This window comes from Lissotriton helveticus, chromosome 2_1 (assembly GCF_964261635.1).
Source record: "Lissotriton helveticus chromosome 2_1, aLisHel1.1, whole genome shotgun sequence".
Taxonomy (NCBI): Eukaryota; Metazoa; Chordata; class Amphibia; order Caudata; family Salamandridae; genus Lissotriton; species Lissotriton helveticus.
The window spans coordinates 235,701,370-235,726,650 of record NC_136059.1 but is presented as its reverse complement, the minus strand read 5'-3'; positions in this window follow the sequence as shown (position 1 = coordinate 235,726,650).

Here is a 25,281-nt window from a genome sequence, read left to right as displayed (position 1 = left end):
ATTTAAAAGGGGGTAGGGACACCGCCTGTTTCCTATTATGTAGGAAAGAGCTAAACCATCGCAGGGCAACACCCCCTACCCCGGCCTCGCTCAGTCTTTCCAGGAGGATCACATGATTTACCGTATCGAATGCGGCAGACAGGTCAAGCAGGATCAGAGCCGCTGCTTGACCTCTGTCTGCACGCATTCGAAGATCCTCCATGGCAGTGAGCAAAGCCGTTTCGGTCCCATGGGCTGGGCGAAAGCCAAATTGGATTTCATCCAAGAATTGATGTTGTTCCAGATGTTTAGAAAGCAGCGAGCTCACCCAACGTTCAGCAATTTTTGCAGGTAACGGTAGCAAGGAGATTGGTCTATAGTTTTGTAGACATTCTGGGTTAAGGGAGGGTTTTTTTTAGCAGCGGGGATACAAGGGCCTGTTTCCAGGATGCCGGAACAGTACCACTAGCCAATGATTGATTGCAGATCCTACAGAGGGTGGGAAATAGTTCATCCCCATACTCTTTCCAGATTTTATGAGGAATGGGGTCCAGAGGTGATCCTGATGAAATACCCCCTGCCAGTCTGCCGAGGTCCTCCTCCGTAATGGGAGGAAAATCCAAGAGACGATCAGCAGGCTGCCAACCAGGGTTCCCGTCCCCGTCTCCTGCACCCCCATCCCCATGACTAATAGAGCAAGTCAGAGTGGGAGAAGTGCTGAGGTTGTGAATAATAGCCTCATTCTACTCAAGAGTCTACATGAGGCCATATCCATCCTCATTAAAACTAGCACCAGGCATAACTTGATATTTACACCCAGGATATCCTTTAAGATGTTCTAAATAGCTTTCCAGAACACCATAACCCCAGGGCAAGTAAAGGAGACATGTTCATAATTGGCTCTCAAGAGACCATATCTTCTACATCTAGGAGCCGGTTCCTGAACAAACGTTGCGATCTTTTTTGGAGGGTTTCAGTATAGTCTATTTATGGTAAAAAAATGATTTTGCTACAGATTAGCTGGTTTGACTACTGAATTCACCAACTTCAAGAAAGTGTCTTTGTACTGAAGATTCAGATCAATTAAGTCTAGGGTGGTGTCAGGCTTTGAAAACAAATGCATTTTGCCATTATGTTCCACTCTCAAGAGGGCTGGGAATGGAATATTTAATGGCCCATGTGCATAGAAATGATCTCCTTGCTGCCCAGACCATGGGGGTGTGGTCAAATAGAAGGCAATTAGAGAGCCTGCACATTGGAGATCCACTGTAGTTCCATTAAGGTGGAGGACATGTCACCAATTTAGAAGTTTCACTATTAGAGGTCTCAGACTCTGCCCTTACTGAGGCCTGTAAGCCAGAGAGCAGTGTCCATGCTCTACAATGAAAACTTGAAACAAGGTGTCGAGACCAAACATTGACTCTATTAGTTGTTCCACAAACAATGCCATATTGACGATGTTAGTAGATTCTTACACTCCAAGAGTGCATATGATGTTATGCCACTATCACCCGTCTATATCTTCACTCTTTGCCTGCACCATCTGTAGGTTCTGGGTCAATTGGCTGAGTGTGTTAGTCATTTGCTGCTGTTAGTCTTTCCCATCCAATATTCTGGCCTCCGTCTGAGTGAGTCTTTGACCTATTTTTGCATGTATTGTTGAAAGCGATCCCTACTTCTCGTCAGTGTATCAATCTTTGAGTGAATAGACTGGAGACTCTCCTTCATAACCTGGAACAAGGTCACAAGTAGCATAGTCGGAGTCTTCTGGGAGTCTTTCACTTGGGAGGTACCCCACATTTTATCGAATTACAGTTTGGCCTGTTTGTGATCTTCTTTGCCCGTGACAAATCTTTCTGGGACCAAGTGGGTTAGCGTACCACGTATCCCCAGCACAGTCCACTCTTTGTGACACACCGGCATGGTTGGGCCAAGGCATCAGGAAGAGTCCCGCAGGTTTCTACTGCAGGCAGTACAAACGGTATGATGATTAGGGACACCACAGCGGGTGTATGATGTGCCATACAGCTAAATTAGTTGTGTGGTGTAAGAGGAGCGGTCCTGTAGCGCAATGCACAGCAAAAGACCAGTGAGGCCCTTGAAAGCATTAGTTGTGTGCACTCAGTCCATGCTCAAAGCTGAGTTAGGCAATGCTCTGGAGATAATATCAGTCTGTGGTCTTTGGCAAGAAGTTGTTTCCTGATGGTCTGAATGTCTAGAACATTCTATAGACTTTGTTTAGATAGTATTACTACTCATGTTCAATCAACACACAACTTGATTTTGAGTTGCATCTCAGTACTGGGCTGGTACTGAAGAGGAAATTAATGCCCCTGAAATATCTCCTACAAGAGGTACTGCATCTGCCATCCAACCTTGTCCAACCCTGCACAACAAAACTGATTGATTGTAAGATTTATATAGCGCACAAATGCCTGTGGGCATCTAGGCGCTTATGCAGAGGAGGATGATTTATGTTAATTTGAGAAAAGCCAGGTCTTTATTAGCTTTCTGAATCCGAGCAGAGTTGGGCAACTTTTAATGTTTATCGGAAGCAAGTTCCATAGTTTCACTGTGCTTGGGACAAAGCTTCTTCCTCCCCAGTTGACTTTTTTGAATTTTAGTGTTTGAAGGAGTTTGATCTGTGGTGGGCGAAGGTATCTTGGTGGATGGTACCAGGTGAGGTGTTGTTTCAGAAATGCTAGTCCATTTTTTGTGTATCGCTTTGTAAGCCAGACATAGGGACTTGAAATCTATTATTTTCTTCATAGGAAGCCAGCAGTGTTCTGGCGGCGACGTTTTGTGAGTGCTGAAGCTTGGCCATGTGCTGTTTTTGAAGGCCTTGGTATAGGGCATTTCCGTATTCCAGTCTGGCCATGGCTAGAACTGTCACTAGAGTTGTTACTGCTACAGTGGGGATGAAGGTGTTATTTTGCGAATTGATTTTAAAGTTAGAAATACCAAAGATACAACTTTTTTGACCTGGTGTTGGAAGGACAGTTTGTCTTCGAAAATGATGCCCTGGTTCCTCACTTTTTGGACTGGGGTAGGGTGAGCCCCCATACTGGGGAGCCACCAGTTCTGTGACCAAAAAGAGGTATCTGAGACCAATAGGAGAATCTCTGTTTTGGTTCCGTTTTGCTTTAGACAATTCGACCCCATCCAATGGTTTATGTGGGACATACATTGTCTAAAGCTGTCTCTTCAGTGCTGCTTGAAATTGACACCAATATTTGGGTGTCATCTGCATAAAAAATTAGTGTGAAGCCAAATTGCCTGATGATGTTAGCTAAAGGGGTCACATAAAGGTTGAACAGGGTGGGGCTTAACGAGGAGCCCTGGGGCTCCTCATTACATGGTAGCGTAAACTGCTCTGAGCAGGAGTCACCGACCTGAACGTATTGATATCTGTTGTTCAGATAGTATTTGTTCAGCTTTAAAGCAGTGCTCTTGACTCCTGCCTCTTAGATCCTTTTGTTTCGAATATCGTGGTTCACGGTGTTAAAAGCCAAGATGTGTTTCTTGGAAAGAATTGCTTCCCCCTACGGGTGGGGGAAATGTATGTAACAGTTAACAAGCTGTTCAATAAAAAAAATTAAAAAAGATCCGTCAATCGATCCAATGGGATCAAGGCGGCCCTGGCTCCCATGTCCAGTATTGCCCGGATCTCCTCTGCTGCCATAATCAGGGCAGTTTCTGTGCCATGTCCTTGTCGGAAACCATACTGAAAGGGATCCAGTGAGTCCGCTGAGGATATAAAGGTCGTTAGTTGGGAGTTGAGGATTTTTTCCAAAACTTTGTCCAGGAAAGGAATCTTTGCTATTAGTCTGCAATTACTATTGTCACTGGGATCTAAATTGGGTTTTTCAGTAAAGGAAGAATTTACACCATTTTCCAAGCATCTGGAAAGACGCCTGATGTGATGATTTCTTTAAAGAGTGTGCTAAGTTTTTCGCTGATTATATCTGGGGCCATGTGAAATATGTTGGGTGGACAAGGGTCCGAAGGTGCTCCAGATTTTATTGATGTCTGCATAATTTGTTCTATACTGGGTGGGGCAAAGGAGTCTAATACCTTGATGGGGCATGGGAGATTTGAAGCGGAATTAAATAAACCTATTCAAGTTCCAAAGAAATCCACAAAAGAATTGTCAGTTAGAAAACTTCAAACTCTTGCAATATGTTTGCATCAAGCATTACCCATCCAAATATATTATCTCCCACGTGCAGAATGTGTCTTTCATTTCTGTGTTCACTATAAGCATATGCTAAGAGTAGTCACAGATGTTGCCACGTCATTAGACATCCCCTGTGCCCTCATCCAAATAGGCTGACTTTTGCTTTGTGTGAGAGACTACTAAAAAAAGGCAAAATTATTGAATGCCTCCATCCTTCCACTAACACTACCATCAATCACTGCTCAGTCTCAGTGAGCTCCTAGGTCCTGCTATAATTTGCAGTAAGAGACTTTGGGATCATTTAGACCTTGGCGGGTCAGCTGCAGCAAGGTTTGGCTAATGTAAAAGCACATGAGAATTTTTTTTTTTTTTAAGCCAAAAGTATTCCCGAAATATGGAAATAAGAAAAGGTGGCTGACATGCTTCATATCATGTGCACCTTTCCATCTTCATCTCATAACAACTAGTAAAAGACACAAGATGTTATGCCCTGTCCAAAATACCAAAGCCCTTCATAAATATATGTATCAGATGAAAAGCGAGAGTCAGTCATGAGTGCCATTTTTCAAAATGGATATTCTCACAGATCCGGCAGCCATTTAGAGAGCTGGCACCTAGTTAAACAATGTCTGGTCACCCACATCTCCCTAGCTAAGCATAGTCCTGCATGTGTAGTGGACCAATTTTAGATTGTTTGAATATCAAGTAATGCCTTGCAGTCTGCACCTGCGCCTTCCACATCTGTCAGATTTCAGAATTTTGACAATCTGATGCTTTATAAATATAAAGATCAATTCATCCTTGTTAGAAGTTGGCTCTCTCTCTGGCAGAGGCATGCACCCTGTACAACTAGGGACCACAATCCTAGTCAGGGTAAGTCAGATACACACCCCAAATTAACCTATGCTCACCCTCTGGTAGATTGGCAGAGAGCAGGCAGGATTAACTTAAAAGGCAATGTGTAAAGTATTTGTGCAACACTTAAGACAGTTAAACAGTGAAAACACCACACATAAATAATCCACATCAGGTTAGAAAAACTAAAAAAAAAAAAACAACCAAGCACCAATAATTAGAACCAGAGTCATGGATTTTTACAGAATATCTTGAAATGTACTGCTTAGAAACACAAACCGCCCACCAAGGCTATCTGGTCACACATGACTGGAACAAATCTGAAAGTCCAGGTCAACTTCAATGAATCACAGGTCGGATGCAGGAATCAACCTGGTCCCGCTACAAAAGTACTTTGTATGGAGGAAATCCACAGAAGACCCGATGCGAGGGGCAGATGATGCGATGTGTTGGCATTGACCCCTTCGAATACAGGCGATGAGTCGGTTCCATTCCATGCAGTTGGAGATATGTTGTAGTCGAACTTCTCTTGATAAAGGCGATGAGTCATTGTCGAGCACGCAGCTTGTGATGTGGTGTCCTCATCTGTGGCAGCGGCAATGTATCGGAGTCGAGGTGAGATGTGTCAGTTCTGACCAGTGCAACAACAGCGCTGGGTTGGTTTCAGCAAAAGACAGCTAGAAAACCCACTTCCAAGGGCCTAGGACTCAATTGGGACCATGTTTAAGGATTCACAGTTGTCAAAGTCCAGAGGCTGTTGCAGAGTTGTTAGAAGTCGTTGTTGTCCCTGAGACTGCAAAACAGGATGCAAGCCCTTGGAGTCACTTTGGTTCTGGGGATGTAGAGATGCAGGTCCAGTCCTTCTCATTCCCAGGCAAGGAGGGCAACAGGCAGCAGGGTTAGCACAGAAAAGCAGAAGTCCAGCAAAGTTTACCAGAGTAACAGTTTTTTCACCAGCACACCAGTCGTTCTTTCTGTCAGAATGTCCTCAGGTCCAGAAGTTTACTGAAGTGGTGGTGTCTGAGGTCCAGTACTCAGTTGAGCCTCTGAAGTAGGGGAGACTTCAAATAGAGGCCTTTGAAGTGCCAAAAGTCTCTGTCCTACCAGCCCTTGTTCAAGACTCTCTTTGGGGGGTATGTAGCACTTTGGGGACAAGCACAGCTCTGGTGTAAGCTCCTCCCTCCCATCCTGCCCAGGATGGCCCATCAGTCTGGTGGTGCCCCTACAGGATGTGAATGGCCAATCAGGCCCACCTAAGCTCTCTTTGCATATGGCTGTCCAGAGGGAATACACAAAGTGTAGCTGTCACCCACCCCAGACTTGTATTCAGAGACAGAGTCACAAAATGGCTAAAGTAAAAAAATGCCAACATTCTAAATGTCACTAACAAAATACAATTGTCCCTAAAGGAATTATTTCTACCGCCTTGTTATTCTGAAATTGCGTCACAAACGTGATCGTTAGTGAACAAGCAGGAAAGGAATATATGAATTTAAGCAAAATACTCCAGTGTATCAAAACATTGTATTTATTTTTGTTTATATCAAAGTTTTCAATTTCTTTTCATGTTTTTTGGCAACTACCACAAAGCTGATCATTTAAATTCTTATTAACAGCAGTGAAAAAACACCTTTTGCTCGAATAATGGATAATTGAAACACCATTACAGATGAAAATCAACCATATTATTCCATCTACTGCATCATCTCACAAATTAAAAAAATACGCAAAACAGTGCTAGATGTCGACGTTTCGGTTCCTCGTTGGTCTAGTCGATCCGTAGGACCATCATCAGGACGATGAAGTTGCACATATATACATTTATTCTAAAAAACATAAAATTCTGGATACATTTTGCTTTAGTATAAAGTGCTAAATATTTGATTGCATTTCACATCTCTGTGCTTTCCAGTAATTTTCCTGAAATTTCATGTAATTATGTAAAACCAAATTATGCTAATTTTGTACAACCCTAACTCATGAAGTTATGAGATAATGCATTGAATGCAAAAATTAAGAAAAGTGTCAGTAGGAAACCTACTTTAGAAATCACATCTCGGGACAGGTACTAACCAAGGATAAATCAAAAGTACATACAATAATCAACCAATCAGCACCAAAGTGTAGAGATTTCTCAACTTTTCAAACATTTACCTCTGCAGTCTTAACACTTTCATTGAGACAGTAATTTCCAACAACAGATGATTAAATCTAGGGGGTGCTTTTAGCTGGACTATGGACACCAATGGATCATCCCCATATCTGTAGAGATGATCTTTGACACCCCCTATCCTTCTGTATCTTGACCTTCAATAGCTGTGTGTCATGGAGGCAGGCCAGAAATAGTGACTCTAGTTGTGGGTATTTAACAAAGACATAAAACAGCACATGACATTTTCCGGGTGACCTGCTATGTCTAAAAGATATCACCTGCAGGAGAAAGTGTGAATTGGTGGCGAATGCTGCTTTCTTAGAGGTTTGCCTCTATCTGCTGAAATTAAGCATATGGTATTCTTCTTAATAGATCATAGGAATGTGAAGTTCGTTTATTCGACTCAAGTTTTCACAGAGATAGTGACTGGGCTACTTTTTTGGGTGCATTGAATTACGTGATCAACTTTAGGCCACAATGAAAATAAGAATGGCTGAAAAATAATCCCAAATATCAGGGTTGAAGGTCAACGAACAATGTCCCAAACGTAACACCTACTTTTACTAAAGGGAGTGTCTGTCATACATATCTCGAAAAAGCAGTAGTAGATGACACAACTTTTACTGAAATAAGCCAGTTGAGAGGGAAAAATCCTAAAGATACTCCAATAAAAAATCATATGCCAGGTTTACCCAACTTTCTACTTACCAACCACAGACCAACTACAGATGTCAGACACAATGTTCTTAGTTGTGGTGCCGTGATCCCATGTTACTGGTTCACCTACAGTGACCTTAAAAGAGAGCACTTTACCGTATGTGAAGATTGTGATGCCTGTGCCATAAATGTTGTAAATATACTCACCCACAAGGTTATGTCAACCGACTGCACTCCATCTCATCTATAGAATATATATGACCATCATTGACTTAATTGTTGGCGTAGCATGTCTGCTTTCTGCAATACCCTCAAAGCAGTGGTCTATACGTTTACCAGGTTATGTACAACAGCTCATGGATAGATTTCTTTATTTGGACAATACACGATTATGACCGACAGTCTTCCATTAGAAATCATCGAAGATAGCGAACCACTTTTTTCTCACAGTTGTGGAGTGGATTGTGCTATTTACAACACGCTCAAGAAACCTGGAAAGTCAGAAATTCAACAAACACAACAAAGCAACATGTCAGGAAATAATTAAAATGGATAAAAGTATAAGGTTACTGTGAAGAAGAATTGTCAACTTGCTCCACTTTAGCAAAAGGGCAACAGAGAGTGGCATTCTAAAAAGTACCATCATCTGTGAGAATTTTAAAAACTGTTGTCCAATTTAGGGGCCTATTAGGATGGAGGACGGACGTCCACCACCCCCGAGGTGGAGGGACCGTCCGCAGTGGCAGCGGTGGTCCCTCCATACCAATTAGGATGTGACCACCACCCTGGCGGTCACATCCCTTATCTTTAACCTTGCGGCGGGTGCTGCTTGAAGCAGCACCCGCCGCAAGGTTAAAAATGCATGTTTTGCATTTACATGCACAAAGTGGTAGGCACCACACGGTGCCTGCTGCTTTGTGCATGTAAATGCAGGGGGGTACCATAGGTACCCCCCTTGTGCACCCCCACCCCTGACACCCTGGGGGCCCACAACGGGCCCCCAAACACAAAGACCACATGCTTTTCCACGGCAGAAAAGCCGCCGTGGAAAAGCATGTTTCAGCCTGCATCCTAATATGGCTGGCGCTATCTTGCAGACACCGCCACCATATTTGCCTGCATACACCGCGGATCAGCGGCGGACGGCTGATCCCACCGCCATCCTAATGTGGCGGTGGGTGTTTCCAATGTCCGTGGTGGTGAATCCGCATCCTCCAGTCCGGCGGTGTCTTCCACCGGCCCGGAGGATGCGGATTCACCGGCCCCTTAGTTAGCCTTTTTGCAGTAGCAAAAGTAGTGTATCCAGTTCAGGTACTTAGAAAGCTTCTTTCAGACTTAAACATATATACAGACTTACATTTTTCCCTGTTAAAGCCATCTAATTTCGAAGGACTGTATATGATTTCCCTAGCATAGGCAGTGACAAACCAACATTTGTAAGAACCGAAGGAAGCGCATGACAGACTCAATTATGTGTTTGAATGGCTGGACTATAGACCATTATTTCTGCCTGGCATGCTGTTTTGAACTCAATAACCCGCTAAAACTTATGCCAGAAAACACAAATTGATTATAGTCATACAGTGGGAGGCAACAACTACCTCTGAACAAACTACATTCTACAACGGAGACACCAGGGATCAATGAGATAAAGAGAAGCATAGTGACTCACTAGCATTATATCAACATTAAAAGAAACGTTTAATTGTTAACGGATTTAATGTATTCACTACTAACACAAAGCAAAGAAGTATGGCTTGACTTTTCTTGATAATTAATGTAGAAAAACTTAGCTTGTAGACAACCAAACAAGATCCCAAGTAGAGTACCAGAGGGAGGATGTATGACATTACAGCGCATGCTTTTACCACGCATGCCTTTACAACGCGGTATTTACAATGCATGCCTTTACAACGCATAGCGCTTTGGGGTGCTGGATAGTGAATAGTTTAATTTACTATTCCAACTCCAGTCCCCGTGGATAGTAGGGAAGGTGTTGGATAGTAAATTAAATCTATTCCCTATCCTAGAGCGCCCCCCCCAGCGCAATGTGTTGTAATGGTTTGCGTTGTAAATACCGCGTTGTAAAGGCACTACGTTGTAAAAGTTGTGTTGTAAAGGTTGTACACCCCAGAGGGATGTTCCTATTTATTTATCTATGCATTTCTTTATATTTTCCTTTAACAAAAAGCACACTGCAGTGGAAATGCATCAAACGTGATGCATGGTGACTGAGTTGACAGAGGTCAGCCATCTGTAATTAGTTGTGGTACAGCAAATATCAGTAAGCTGGATCAATTCTTGATCTCAAAGCCCAAGTATTTTAATGCCTGTAAAATGGTTACTACCGCACAGTAAACTAGTTAGTACATTCTATATGGTTTGGAAGAACATTAAAGCCATTGCCAAAAAGAGACAGAAGGCCATATATTTATATAGTCTTTGCAATGAGATGCAGGAGAAGGATGCAATGCTCTGGGAACAGTGTTCTCGATCTACTTCCTTTTTGTCCCCACAGTATAGCCGATTGCAATCGGGACATATGGAATAAAAACGCTTTGTATCCATCTTAAGGCTACAGCGTCCTTATCCATTTCGATTTCAAAATACTTTATTCGGTTTTTAGGGAAAAAACCCCATAAAAGTTACAATTCTCCAATAAATATTTGTAAAAAATGTGTACATTTCATAACCACAAGACGTAAATAATCATTCCAATAATTACAAGGTGGTATATATACATCAGAGTAAAAAATGAGACACAAAAATAAGATTATAGGAGAAGAATGAGCCACTAGTAACAGATATACAAACGTGTGGGGGGTGGATAATAAAACGCCAGCTAAAATATGGGGATTTGTTAGTTTTCCATGCAGTTTCTGGACCTCAATGAAGATTTCAAAAATCCTACCACAAATGGAATACATTCTGGTTTCAGCATCTGTAAAAAACAAAGTACTGGGCGGACCTGGATAAAATTCAGTTTTTTTAAAAGTGATTTTAAAAAGAATCTCCGGGGAGCTTCATAGAGGTTACAAAAAAACATAAAGTGCAGCAAGTCCTGTGGAGACACCCTGTCGCAGCCACAGGATGCTAGCACCTGACCTCTATGGCTCCCCTTCGGCACAGCAAGTAAAAGATGGAAATAGTCCATACGGAAACTGATCAATAAAAAACGCTCATTGGCCGACAGAGGACACAAAAGATATGGCTCCGGAGATGGAGTAGTTTTAAGCATCACAAATTTACAGACACTAGGTTTACACAGTTCTACCCCATCTCTGCTAAGTTTTCTAGATAAAATAAAAGACTTCTTTACAAACTCCACATCTGCTACGGTAATTATATCAGGCTTTAAAAAAAGGTCCGGACACCCCAGCTCAGCAAAACACACCCTTTATATATTTTAACCATGGGATATGAATCATGTGGTCGAGGCTCAGAACTTCTCTCAGGATCTGATGGTTGAGGACTAAGGGCCAGATGCAGGTAGGTCAATACCGGTCGTTAACGGCCAAATTTACCGATTTTCGACCGTTACCGACCGGTATTGGGCATTCGGGATGTAGGGGACCCGAAAACATCCGAATCGGTAAATTTACTGAATCGGTAAAGTTTCCAATTCGGAAACCTTACCGAATCGGAAAAAATACCGATTCGGTAAACTTTCCGAATCGGTAAATTTACTGAATCGGAAAAAATACCGATTCGGAAAATATACCGAATCGGAAACATTATTGAGTCGGTAATTTACCGATTCGAAAAATAAGAAATGGTAAAATGAGTTTTTGAGATGTAGGAAACCTCTTAAATACCGAATTTGCACGAAATTCGGTATTTAAGAGTCGGTATTTACCATGGATTCAAATCAGGTGGTAAACAGGTGCATGGTATAAAAAAGGCCCCAAAATTCAACATTTTAACCAGAATGGTGGCATTCTATGTCATTGCGAGGCGGATACGGCTACAGGCAGAAGGAGAGAGGGTCTGGAGGAAGGAGGAGCAGGTGTACAGGCAGAGGATCACTCTATTCCAGCTCACTGAGCCTGAGATCCTCCAAAGGTACAGGCTGGCTCCCCAAACTATCCTGGACCTAATCAGGGACCTTCACCCACTATTGGAACATCCAACCACAAGGGCACACGCCACCCCCCCCCCCATGTGCAGGTGCTGTGCAGCCTACACCTGCTTGCTTCTGGGAGTTACCAGAGTGTGGTTGCTGTGGTAGGTGGGGTGTCCCAGAGCTGTCTGTCACATTTCTTTAAACAATTCCTTGATGCCATGTTGCAGAGAATGCATTTCTACATCAGCTTCCCTGCAACGCATGCAGAACTGCTAAGGACAAAGACAGACTTTTATCAGGTGGCACATTCCCAAACATAATTGGCTGTATTGATGGTACCCACATACCAATATGCCCACCTGCTGCCACAGAGTACATTTATCGGAACCGGAAGTCCACCCACACTATAAATGTACAGGTGATCTGTGATTCCAAGTACATGATCACTGACCTAGTAGCCAAATTCCCCGTGAGTACCCACAACTCCTACATCTTCCAAAACAGTGGGATCTACGCACGCCTGACAGCGGGGGAATTTGGCGAAGGATACTTGCTAGGTAACACTCTGTGTGAAATTCCCTTGATACGTATTACAGGTGGATGTGTGTGTGTGCATGTGAGTAATGTTTTTTCTCTTGCCATTAGGGGACAGTGCATATTCCCTCCGCTCCTTCATCCTCACACCCTACCTCAACCCTACAACACCAAGTCAGAGGAGATATAACAGGGCACACAAGACAACCCAAAACATTGTGGAGCGCACCTTTGGCATGTGGAAGAGCAGGTTTCGCTGCCTCCACAAGAGTGGAGGTGCCCGCCAGTACACACCAATCATCTGCTGCAAGATGATTGCAGCCTGTGCTATGCTGCACAACCTTGCAGTCAAGAAGGGCACAGCAGTGGAACTCTCAGATTACGAGGCCCATGATGATGAGGAAGCAGTGCCTGAACCACACCCATCTGGAGTTGCAACACCTACTGATGGCAGACACAGGCGTGATGAGATCACACGCAACTACTTTTAAGTAAGTTAAGAGACACAGACGGGTGGAGTATGCACCAAATGTAGTTTAATTTGTTAAAGAGGTAGATTATTAAGGCACAACTGTGCAACAAAAAGTATTTAACTGCAATGATGTCAGTTCTGGTTCACACCACCATGAACTTTAAAAGTCATTTCCTTCCACGCTTCCCTGTAACACCTGTAGGTTGCTCACCCTGCTCCCTGTCTTGCTGGCCTGTGGCCTCAGCGTGGCGCCTGCTCACTGACAGGCACATCAAGAGCAGCTGTATGTACAGTTTGGGCATTTAAGAGCGCCTCAAGAGCACTGGTCATCCTGCCCATACCCTAGTAACCTCATTGGTTTTTTGGGTCATGGCCTCCTGCATGTTACTGCTTCTCCTGCATGATAGGGTTGTGGCAGTGGCCAGGCGGTTGATGGCTTTATTTAGTCCATGACCATGCTGCCTTTCTCTACGCCTTGCCTCGAAATCAGTGTCTAGTTTGGTGCATAGCAGCTGCACCGAGTTGCCAATTACGCGCATCCCTGCTGCCATCTCTTTGTTGACCTGTACCAGCTCACTGATGCCTTTTCCTATTTCTCCAATGTTGCTGTTCAGGGACCTCATTTGCCGTTGGCATGCCTGGATGGCTCTTCCCTGCATCCTCTGTATTCTCACCATGCTCCCCTCCAGACCACGGAACACACTTGGACCCTCAACTGGTGCATCTGCTGGCCTCTCTTGGACTCTGCGGCGTCTTGAACCACTATGGGCCACCCCTGCACTGGAGTGCCTTGTACGAGTGCTGACATCTGCAGGCAAGTTGTGTGTTTCGCCGCCCTCACTGTCGTGTTTTGGCAGCTCCTGAGTTAGCGTTTAGCACAGCTACACGGTCTTTTCTGTTAACTTGACCAAAACGAACGGGGGTCATTTTGAATCCCTCTGACTTCCGTTTCAATGAACATGCTGCCTCGTGGTCAGTGTGCCCTTTCGTCCTTTCTCAATACCCATGGTCACTAGTCTGCTCGGCAACAGGCTATTTTTAGTACTGGTCAAGCGCACATGCGCATTTCGCACCAATTGGTCACTCTTCAGGAATGTTCACGCTAACTGACCAGTGCTGTTGAAACTCCTCCCACATGTTGGCTGCGTTCCAAAAATGACCTTATATGTACCTAAAATGTGTAACTTGTAACCGCCTATCTTTTTATTGCTATTAAACTATATAAAAGAGGTCGCGCACCGATGTTCGGTGTGCTACTTCTTACATTACCGAAGGGTGCTGTGGGAATGTATCACCACCCCATGGGGTCTTAATAAACTTGTCTTTTACCTTTTCCAGTGTCCGTGCCAACTTCTATACTAAGGTGTTCGAGAGTTTAGCAGAGTACGTAGGCCTGATTTGAACCCAACACCACAATTGGCGACCACGAAGGGACTCATCGGCGACTCGGATGCCCGAAGGAAAGGTCGTGACGAAGGTTAGGAAACTCGCCATGGACGCGATCGCTGCCATTGAGTGACCCGAGTCTTGGCACCCACGGTGTGTTTTCCCTTCCTTCCGATCTGACCTTCCAGGTGGCGCCGGTCCTCGACTGAGATTCTGATCTTGGATTGTCGTGATGTGCCGTTTTGGCTGATTCGACCGCAGAACTTGGCAGTTGGACTTTGGACGTTTGAAAAGAAAATTGGTAAGCTTTTGAGTGGTGAGGTAGTCTACTGACACTTACTGTGTTGTGTTGAAACTTTGAATTTTGAAACTTTGAATTTTGAAACTTTGAATTTTGAAACTTTGAATTTTGAATTTGAATCTGTTAGCTAACGTTTTGAATCTTTGAATTTTGAATTTGAATATGTGAAGTGCACCTCACATAGGCAGGCATGTAGGGATATTTCTCTGATTTATTTTGATTTGAATAAGTGCACCGTGTTAGGTGTCATTTTGTAGTATCGCGGTTTCGTGGTACTTTTTGAAACATGCCTGTTTTTAGCACACTCCGTAGGATGTGCTGTTCTGAAAATGGTACCAATTATCGATTAAGTGAAAAACAGCCGGCTCCCCCAGAGGGGACTCCAAATCGTGAAATGTATGTTAAATACGGTATTCCACCTATAATGTATAGTGCATTATGGCATAAGTATACCAAGACTGATCGTGAATTACAGTGGCCACTATATGGGTCATTTGATCTTCGAAAGGTACAATATGTAGAGCAGTGCTTGTTTCAGCGAAGGTCTAGACAAGATATGTTTGATTGTGTGCGTACGTGGGAGAAAGAGGTGCGTGAACGAGCGAAGCGTGAGGAAGCCTTGGCGGAGAAAGTGCAGCGGAAGGCTGCACATGACAAAGCTTTACAGCTACAGGAGAAGGAATTACAGGAAAAGAAAGAGAGGGAGAGACGAGAACGTAATCTACAGGTTAATGGTCAATTCCCTATCAGGCGTCCTCTCTATCAAGTCCTTACTAATGAAACGGATGATTTTTCATTACTAGATCGTTGTCCGCCTCCGTACGTCGCACCTACGGCTCCGAACGAGGACTCGGACGAGGATAGTGATCGAACACAGCGTACCAGGTTATATACGGAACGAGCTACGGAATTGCGTTCGATTGCGCGAAAGCTGAATAGTAATACTGTTACTGTTTCTGATGTTACTAAACAAATGGAACAGTGGTCTGATAAGGAACGACTGTATTTTTTGGATCATTTTGGAGATGAAGTTGTTGAGCGATATAGAAAATATTCTCTCGAGTTAGAACCTAAGGAGATATCTAAGACTCGTGAGAATTTTCGTAAAGGTCTTTTTGTTCTTTCAGATGCGGACGACTTCTTCAAGCGTTTGCTTGAACTGCGTAGTGAGACGACACGGCTACGGGAGTTGGAAAAATCGAAGAATTCGTCTACGTCCGGAGCGACGGGGATATCCAAAGAATGCCCTATCTTTGAAACAGATAAGATCGCTGCGATTAATGTTAGACCTATGCGAGAAGCTGCGCCTTTATATGTCCCTCATAAAGGGGATGGCACAGATGATGATAAAAGCTCCAAAGACGCGAAAGGGTATTTTGTATATAATTGGGTTTATACGCCTTGGAATAGAGCAGATGTTATGGCGCTTAAGAATGCGTTACCTGATCCCCGTAAAAACCCTGCGGCTTTTTATGAAAATGTTGAAAGTGCAATTTCTTCATGTATTATGACGTTAGTTGATATTGATCTATTTTTCGGGTTGATATTGCCCCCTGATATGTGGAGAGTAATTCGTAGGTTTGATGACCAGGCGACTCTCGGGGCCACTTGGAAAGATATTGTTCAGGCCGATTTAGATAGAGAGCCAGCATGTAAACCGTGTAAATTAATATTAGATCTTCCAGGTGCCATACTAACAAAATTAAAGACTCTTGCTCCCGCTAAAAAGATTGATTGGACTATATTAGCCTCGTGTAAGCAGAAAGCGGATGAATCAGTTTCTGATTTTTTCTCTCGCTTCGAGGAAGCGTTCCATGATTACAGTGGTCAATTATTGACAGAAGATACTGGCAGGCATCTATTCGTTGATAAGTATGTAGCTAATCTCCTACCGGAGATTGCGAAACGATTAAAAGCGAGTGAAAGTTCATGGACCACAGCAACCCCTGCTTCTTTATTGACTATGGCTCAATATTATGAAAGACAGGAATTAGAGGCGAGAGAAAGTAGTGATAAGAAGGCGAAGGATTTGAAGGCGAAGGTAATGTTAGCTCAGGTTCAGGCTACGAGAGGGAACAATAGAGGAGGGCGAGGATCATACAGTAATGCTCCTCCCCCTCGTTCTGACATTTCTGTGAATCAATGTGCATACTGCAAACAGTTTGGGCATTGGATTGCAGACTGTCCGGTGTTTCGAGAGCAGCGTAATTTGAGGGGACGAGGAAGTGGGAGATCTAGGAATTATTATGGAGGGTCAAGAGGAGGTTATGGCACGAATGATCGAGGAGGTTATGGCATGAGTGACCGTGGAGGATATGGAGCAAGGGGTCGTGGTCAGTCAGATTATAATACGTTTGATAATCGCAATCAATATCAGATAAATGAGGGTGATCCTGCTGAACCACGGGATGAGCATTACGCATAGGATTGCGTAGGATGGGGTGTGGAATCGGTTGAGGTACCAGTTGATCAGAGGGGTCCATACATAGAAGCACATGTTTTGGGTTCTACTGATAAATTTCTGGTCGATACAGGAGCTACTCGTAGCGCTTTGTCCAAACACTTGGTTCCAAGGGCTCCCCTGTCTGGCGAGGTAATTACAGCAATAGGGTTCGATGGAACACCTACTTCTAGCCCACTGTCTCAACCTGTTGCATTTCATGTTGATAAATTTGCTGCCCCTTGTCCCTTTTTGTTGTCCCCAAATACACCCGATAATATTATTGGACTCGATATGTTAAAACACTTTCGAGCTACTATTCGCTGTGCCCCAGAAGGAGTGCGAGTTGTGCTGAATGAGAATTACCCAGACTTTGAGCGAGTGTGTTTCCTCCATGAATCTGAAGTATTGGCCTCCTTACCAAATACGTTATGGGCCACTTCTGACACGGATGTGGGGCAGATGTTAATCCCTCCAGTACGAATTACTGTAAAGGAGGGAGTATCTTTACCACGTGTCCCACAATATAAGATTTCTAGAGAAGGGGAACTTGCATTAATACACATTGTCAATGATTTGATTTCTGCAGGAGTAGTTGAGGAAGTTTCTTACAATGTTTGCAATAGCCCAATTTTACCGATCCTTAAGAGAGACACAGATACTAAGGTTTATCGTTTCATTATTGATTTGAGGGAAATAAACAAGATAGTAGTGCCTCAGTACCCAGTGGTGTCTGACATCACCACGTTGCTTACGTTGGTTCCATCGACGGCAACTACTTTTACAGTTATCGATTTGAAGAATGCCTTCTTTTCGATCCCTGTACATCCTGACAGTCGATATCTATTCGGCTTTACATTAAATAATAAATCGTACAGATTCTGTCGAATTCCTCAAGGCTATACTGAAAGTCCTAGCATTTATAGTCAAGCATTAAAAAGACAGCTTGATTCTTTTGACTTACAAGAGGGAGTGGTTCTCATTCAATATGTAGACGATATCTTACTTGCTGCAGACACGCCAGAACAATGTGAGAAGAGTACCTTTGCTTTGCTTTCCTTCCTGGCCAAACATAATCATAAAGTTTCGAAGAAAAAGCTGCAATATTGTAGACCAAAGGTGACCTACCTCGGTCATCTTTTGTCTAAGGAGGGCCGTGCATTGACACCAGATCGAATTCAAGCAATCCTAGATACTCCAGTCCCTCGCACTCAGAAGGATGTTCGCGCCTTTATAGGTCTGACGTCTTTTTGTAGGCAATGGATACTGGGTTTTTCACATGTCGTTAAACCATTGTTGGCATTATTGTCTAAAGATACACCGATTCCCATTGAATGGACGGATGAATGTCAGAATGCTTTTGAACAATTGAGACAAGCTCTTTGTTCTGCACCAGTGTTAGGTACACCTGATTACACGAAGATTTTTACATTATATGTACACGAGAAGGATGGGTGCGCATTGTCAATGTTAGTGCAGACACACGGAGACAAACAGAGGCCTTGTGCATACTTCTCGGCGGTACTCGACACTGTGGCTCGAGGATTGCCTGGATGTTTTCGAGCAGTTGCAGCAACAGCAGTTGCGATACGACAAAGTGAGGGAATAGTTTTGTCACATAAATTGTTGGTGCTAGTTCCCCATGCGGTAGATGCGTTACTGAATCAAACGAAAACACAGCATCTAACCAGTGCCCGTCTGACAGGATATGAGCTAACGTTGTTGGCGCCTCACATCACACTAAAACGATGTGCGACACTGAATCCTGCTACTTTATTGCCGGATCCTGTTGCTGAGACCCGGAAGGAAGAACAACATGATTGTGTTTTCCTGACTGAGGAACAGACAAAGGGTCGTATCGATTTACAGGATACGCCATTTCCAGATGTGGATGGGGAACTGTGGGTTGATGGGTCGTGTGTGAGGTTACCAGATGGTACGACTTCCGCAGCTTATGCGATCACGACACTTAAGACTGTGGTAGAAGCAGCACGGATACCCCAAAAATCAGCTCAAGCGGCTGAGTTAATAGCCTTAACGAAGGCATGTGAGTTAAGTGTTGGATTATGTGTGAACATTTACACGGATAGTCGTTACGCTTTTGGAGTAGTGCATGATTTTGGCCTACTTTGGAAGGAACGAGGATTCCTGACTTCACACGGAGTACACATCATGCATGGAGAATTGGTACGCGATCTCCTGAATGCACTGTTATGCCCAAAGAAAGTTGCAATAGTCAAGTGCAGTGCACACAAAAAGGTGACGGACAAAATAGGGCAAGGCAATGCCTTTGCAGACCGCATTGCGAGAGAGACCGCTATGCTGCAAAATAATTGCCCCATGTATGTGGTGAAGTCACAAGCTGAGCGGTGGCATGATGCTAGAGAAGAAATACTCGATATACAGAAGTCAGCATCAGAGGCAGAACTTGTGAAATGGGCCACCGAGGGAGTATTGGATGATGAGGGTTGCTGGCGTAGTAAAGATATGGAGAGATGGAAACTGCCCATGGCCTATTTACAAACAATGGTGCAAATGACACATGGACTGGCACACATTGGAGCTCTCGCAATTACTAAATTGCTTACACGAGTTTGGGAAAATGCTGACATTGCTAGCACAGCTAAGAGAGTAGTGCAGACCTGTCTGGTATGTTTGCAGCATAATCCTGGACAAGGGACTCATACTCCTAAAGGTGGGTTTGTTCCACCTACTGCACCATTCGAAGTACTACAAATGGATTACATCCAGCTGGAACGCTGTAATAATCTCAAGTATGTTCTAGTAGTGGTGTGTGCCTTCAGCAAATGGATTGAGGCTTACCCTACGAAAGACAATACAGCGTTGACAACAGCTAAGGTGCTACTGAAGGAGTACTTCCCGCGCTACGGTGTTTGTAAACTTATGTGGAGTGATAATGGCCCTCATTTCATTGGAAAAGTAGTGGAATATGTCCTGAAAGGATTGGGAATCAAACAACGATTCCATGCTGTCTTTCATCCGCAATCAGCAGGTTTAGTAGAACGATACAATGCAACTCTGAAGCTGAAGCTAGCAAAGATAGTGGCATCTACATCTCTGAAATGGCCGGACGCTTTGCCTCTGGCATTGCTGTCCATTCGATCAGTGCCACATTCTCGATCTGGCCTCACACCCTACGAAGTGGTGTTCGGAAGGCCCATGAATATTTGGGGGGTTCCAAAGCCTCGTCTGATACATGATATGCCTTGTATAATGATGAACGATTATCTGGCACGATTGACAAATGATTTGCTTTCTATTCATCAACAGGTTCGAGAGGCGCTCCCTGATAACTCCATTGGTGAGGCTCACGATCTCCGCCCTGGGGACCACGTGATGGTCAAAATCTTTGAGCGATCCAGCAGTTTGGAACCGAGATGGCATGGCCCTGAGCAAGTGCTGCTGGCTACGCGAACTGCTGTGAGAGTCACCAATAAGAAGCGGTGGATTCATTCAACGCACTGCCGACGTGTCTCTCCGGATCTGGTGAGCCCTGTGGTGCTATCCAACTACAGAAAGATTTTGGATACAGAAAAGAGCCCAGCTGTCACGCCTGATGAATTGGAGGGAGCCTTCCCGGACCACGTTGTTTCTGATAAAGTGAAATATAATCTACGCCCCAGGAAATAAGCTTCCTTTTGTGTTCTTTTTGAAACTGGTTGGTAACCGCTCTGAGGTTTGTGAAACGGAAGCCGGGAATATCAAGGGGGGGGGATCAGTTCTGTCCAGTATAGCGACACCAGTCTTGAATCCCGGAGAACAAATCAACGGCAGCCTCGGTTCAGAACCATCGTTTTAATTTTTTTTTCTCGCTTAGTGTTGCTTTTTGAAGAGTATTGTTTTGTGAACTATGGCATCTCCTTCGACACGAAGAGGGAGAATTCTTGGTGCTGTTTTGTTTGTCTTGACCGTAGTGGTGATCGCAGTATTAGCCTGGACTATAGAACTGTTGTTTCCTGTACGAGAACATTTACTGCCCACCACTCCAAGTCCGTCTGAACATTTTCATTTCACTCTGCCTTTCCATGAAGAAAGACATAGGCAGACTTATTTGAATAACAGTTTTATTAAGATTTTGCATCATACTCATAACATGACCAACACGTCCAATTGTTGGGTATGTGGGATGTTGCCCGGACATCAGAAGAAGGGAGGAACACCACTCATTCCTCTCCCATTTTCTCATAATGGTTCTTGTCATGCTTGGTACACTCTTCTTTTTACTTTGCGATGGCCAACGAAAGGTGGATTACTTTTTCGGTTGAATAAAATATGCTATAACGATAAAGATGGCTATCCACATGCTGAAGGAACTAAATTTGAATGGGAAGAATATCGTCCGGACAATGTTTCTACACCTCGTGTGTATACGAATCAAAGACTTATAAATGTTACGACCATGCATATAATAACCGTCATCGATACAAAAGCAGATTTGTGTATTAGAAATAAAGGTACAATCCCCGTAGGTCGCAGTGAATGTAATATTACACTTACCTTTGATACACCAACTGGAATTGCATTTGTAGCTTCGCATAACACATATTTCGTTTGTGGAAATAAGGGATACCATCGTCTACCATTGGGATGGTTGGGAACGTGTTATATAGCATTTGTATTACCACCTGTGTTTATTGCTCCTCCCATGTATCACAATGATTATGTTTTGTACCATGATTTCATATTGAATAGAGCGAAACGATCAATAGACCTTGATGAAATAGACCAGACTGATACCACTTTGCAACAATATGTAGATTTCAATTTGGGGTTATTTTCATTCGTAGGAGCTGCATTAAATAGTAGAAAGATAAGGCGGCTTACACGTGTGGTGGAAGCCGTTGCCAACGAGACTGCTTCTGCTTTAGGGAATATTACTGAGGAATTGCAAATTACCAGAATTGTAGCGCTCCAGAATAGAATGGTTCTAGATGTGATACTAGCTGATAGAGGTGGAGCATGTCGCGTCATCGGAAGTAGTTGTTGCGTGTACGTACCAGATAACTCACCTTCTGTATATGATTCGATTACAAAATTACACAAGATAGCTGCTGAGATCCACCCAGAGAATGGAACATGGACCTTTTCTGGTTGGTTCTGGACCCTGCTTAATACTTGGGGCTGGAAATTGTTAACGATTCTCTGTGTTTTTATTGGAGTACTATTTTTCCTTTGTCTATGTATTCAATGTGGCCCTACATTATGTTCTATATGTATCACAGCCTGCATTCCGTCCAAACGAACTATTGTCAAGCAAGAGAAACTGAGCAATGATGAAGTATTGAAAATTATGGCTATTAACATTGAGGACGAACGTTCTGACTATGTCCACTATGAGGTAGCTTTTGCTAAACGCTAAAAGGGCCGTCTGTCGTGTTTTGGCAGCTCCTGAGTTAGCGTTTAGCACAGCTACACGGTCTTTTCTGTTAACTTGACCAAAACGAACGGGGGCCATTTTGAATCCCTCTGACTTCCGTTTCAATGAACATGCTGCCTCGTGGTCAGTGTGCCCTTTCGTCCTTTCTCAATACCCATGGTCACTAGTCTGCTCGGCAACAGGCTATTTTTAGTACTGGTCAAGCGCACATGCGCATTTCGCACCAATTGGTCACTCTTCAGGAATGTTCACGCTAACTGACCAGTGCTGTTGAAACTCCTCCCACATGTTGGCTGCGTTCCAAAAATGACCTTATATGTACCTAAAATGTGTAACTTGTAACCGCCTATCTTTTTATTGCTATTAAACTATATAAAAGAGGTCGCGCACCGATGTTCGGTGTGCTACTTCTTACATTACCGAAGGGTGCTGTGGGAATGTATCACCACCCCATGGGGTCTTAATAAACTTGTCTTTTACCTTTTCCAGTGTCCGTGCCAACTTCTATACTAAGGTGTTCGAGAGTTTAGCAGAGTACGTAGGCCTGATTTGAACCCAACACCACATCACTGTCAACTGCTGCAGACTCCATTTCTAGGAGTGGGGCCACAACATGCCTCCTGCTGGGTTGTGATGCAGGTGTGGACTCATGCTGTGATGCTGGCATTTCTGGGGATGACAGCAACAGAGGGGATTGTGATCTGGTAGGGGACGCCAGGAAGTCTTGAGGCATCTCTGTGTCTTGTGCAGGAGGATGGCTACCTGATGCACCTGTGTCCTGTGGTACGGTATGGTTAGTTGGACCTGCTTCCTGACTTTCCTCCCTCTCAGGTGGTGTGCCTTCAGTCTCCTGCGAGCGCCTGCGAGACGTTTCACCTGTGGACATATAAGCGTGCATTAGCTAAGCGCTACTGTCTCACAGTCACTACAATTAAATATGTATCACATTGGCTATATTCTCTATGCAGCCATTTCCTTCACTAGTTCATTGTTGTGCTGTATGACATGCTATTGCATCTCTTGACTACATATTGCATCATGAATTGGCCCTGTATAGTGCTTGCAGTACTGGACTGGGGTTCACTGGGCCACAAAGGGCACGGGTAAGGATGATGGTATGGGGGGGTATGCTGTGCATGTCTCTACATACCATTTATCTTTTTTGGTTGCAGCTCAGGCTGAGCTGTATACTTCTCCCAGTCCGCAGACGCTGTCCGGTTCGATGGTTGAGGCCACCATCTCCTCCAGGTCAGCAAGGGGGGGTGCTGGGTTCTTGCCTCCACCAGTTTTGGATGCCTGCTTGTGATATTCAGCCATTTTCTTTTTGGTTTGGCTCCTGAGGTCATAACATCTTTTTTTCAGGTCCTCTGTGTCTCTGGTGGTCACCCCAACTGCATTTACTTTGTCCAATATTTCCAGCCAGATTATTCTTTTGGCAGATTCTGCCACAGTGAGGGACTGCCTGCCAAACAGTTTGTGGTGCACCTTCACCACCTCCTCCACAAGGACCTGCAACTCCATGCTGCTGAATTTCAGTTTCCTCCTCCTCTCAGGCTGCTCTTTTTCCCTGCTGCTTGCCATTTTACACTTTTAAAAGTGCACCAAACCTTTCTGCTGCTCAGTGACTCGGCTCTGCTCCAACTGCCTTTCCAAGAGCTTCTAATTAGTTGCAGCTGCCTGTCTAGCCACTTCCTGGGAGGGAGGGGGAGGGTGGTAGCACCTGATTGGCTGCCTGCCTAAGTTTCACTTTTGTTTGCCTACCGATTCTGTATTTACCGATTCTGTATATACCGATTCGGTATTTACCGATTCGGTATTCCTAATGCATTCCTATGCGGCGAAAGGCCCATAGGAATGCATGGAGGATTCAGAATCGGTAAATACAGAATCGGTAAATACAGAATCGGTAAATACAGAATTGGTATTTTTCGAATGTCCGATACCGATTTTTACCGATTCGTTTTTTTTACCGATTTTTTTATCTACATACCATTTACCGATTCTAAAATACCGAATCGGTAAAATTCGGTATTTTAGAATTGCTAAAATCGGTTTACCTACATCTGGGCCTAAGTCTTTGTTTAACCAACAGTTGAGCCAAAAAAGCAAATGGTGCATTGCCAAATTATCACGGATGAATGGTAACCCTGCTTCTTCATGTACTATTAAGTTCGATGTTCCTCTAGGTACTCCCAGGAGCTGTTTTAAAAAAGTGTTCTCCACCAACTGGATGCTGCATAACCCCATAATTTGCTTACATAGCTGACAATAGCTACACTTTTAGCCTGGTATATTTTCAACATTGCCGCAATCTGGCGTTTGCCCATCTTTGCAGCAAAGTTAAAAAAGGCTGTGTTTGCTCTTATAATCTCCCCCTTTTTTCTCCGGACAAGGGCACCCCAATTCAACTGGTCATCTAATAAAATGCCCAGGTATGAGAAAGTCGAGGTTAAAGGCACTTTCTCACCATTCACTTTAAAGGGATACTGTTTCTTTGGGAGCAACCCGACCTGCATAAAGAAAGATTTTGAGTTATTTATAGCTAGGTCACGGTCGGCCATTAAGTTTCGAAATGTGTCAAGCAGTGTCTGCAGGACCCTTGCCGTTCTGGCCATGAGGACCGTGTCGTCCGCATAAAGCAGAAAGGGCAGTCCCCGTCTCCCCATGTAAGGGAAATCAGCCCCAGTTTCTACCAAGATCTTATCCAGTTCATTAATATGTAAATTAAAAAGAAACGGGGCCAAAATACACCCCTGCCGTACTCCCCTTTCGATATTGAAATCCCTAGAAACCCTAGGATCCTTGGCGAATCTAATATTTGCCTTGGTGTCCCTATGCAGATCCCTCAAGAAGTCACCAGGCTAACC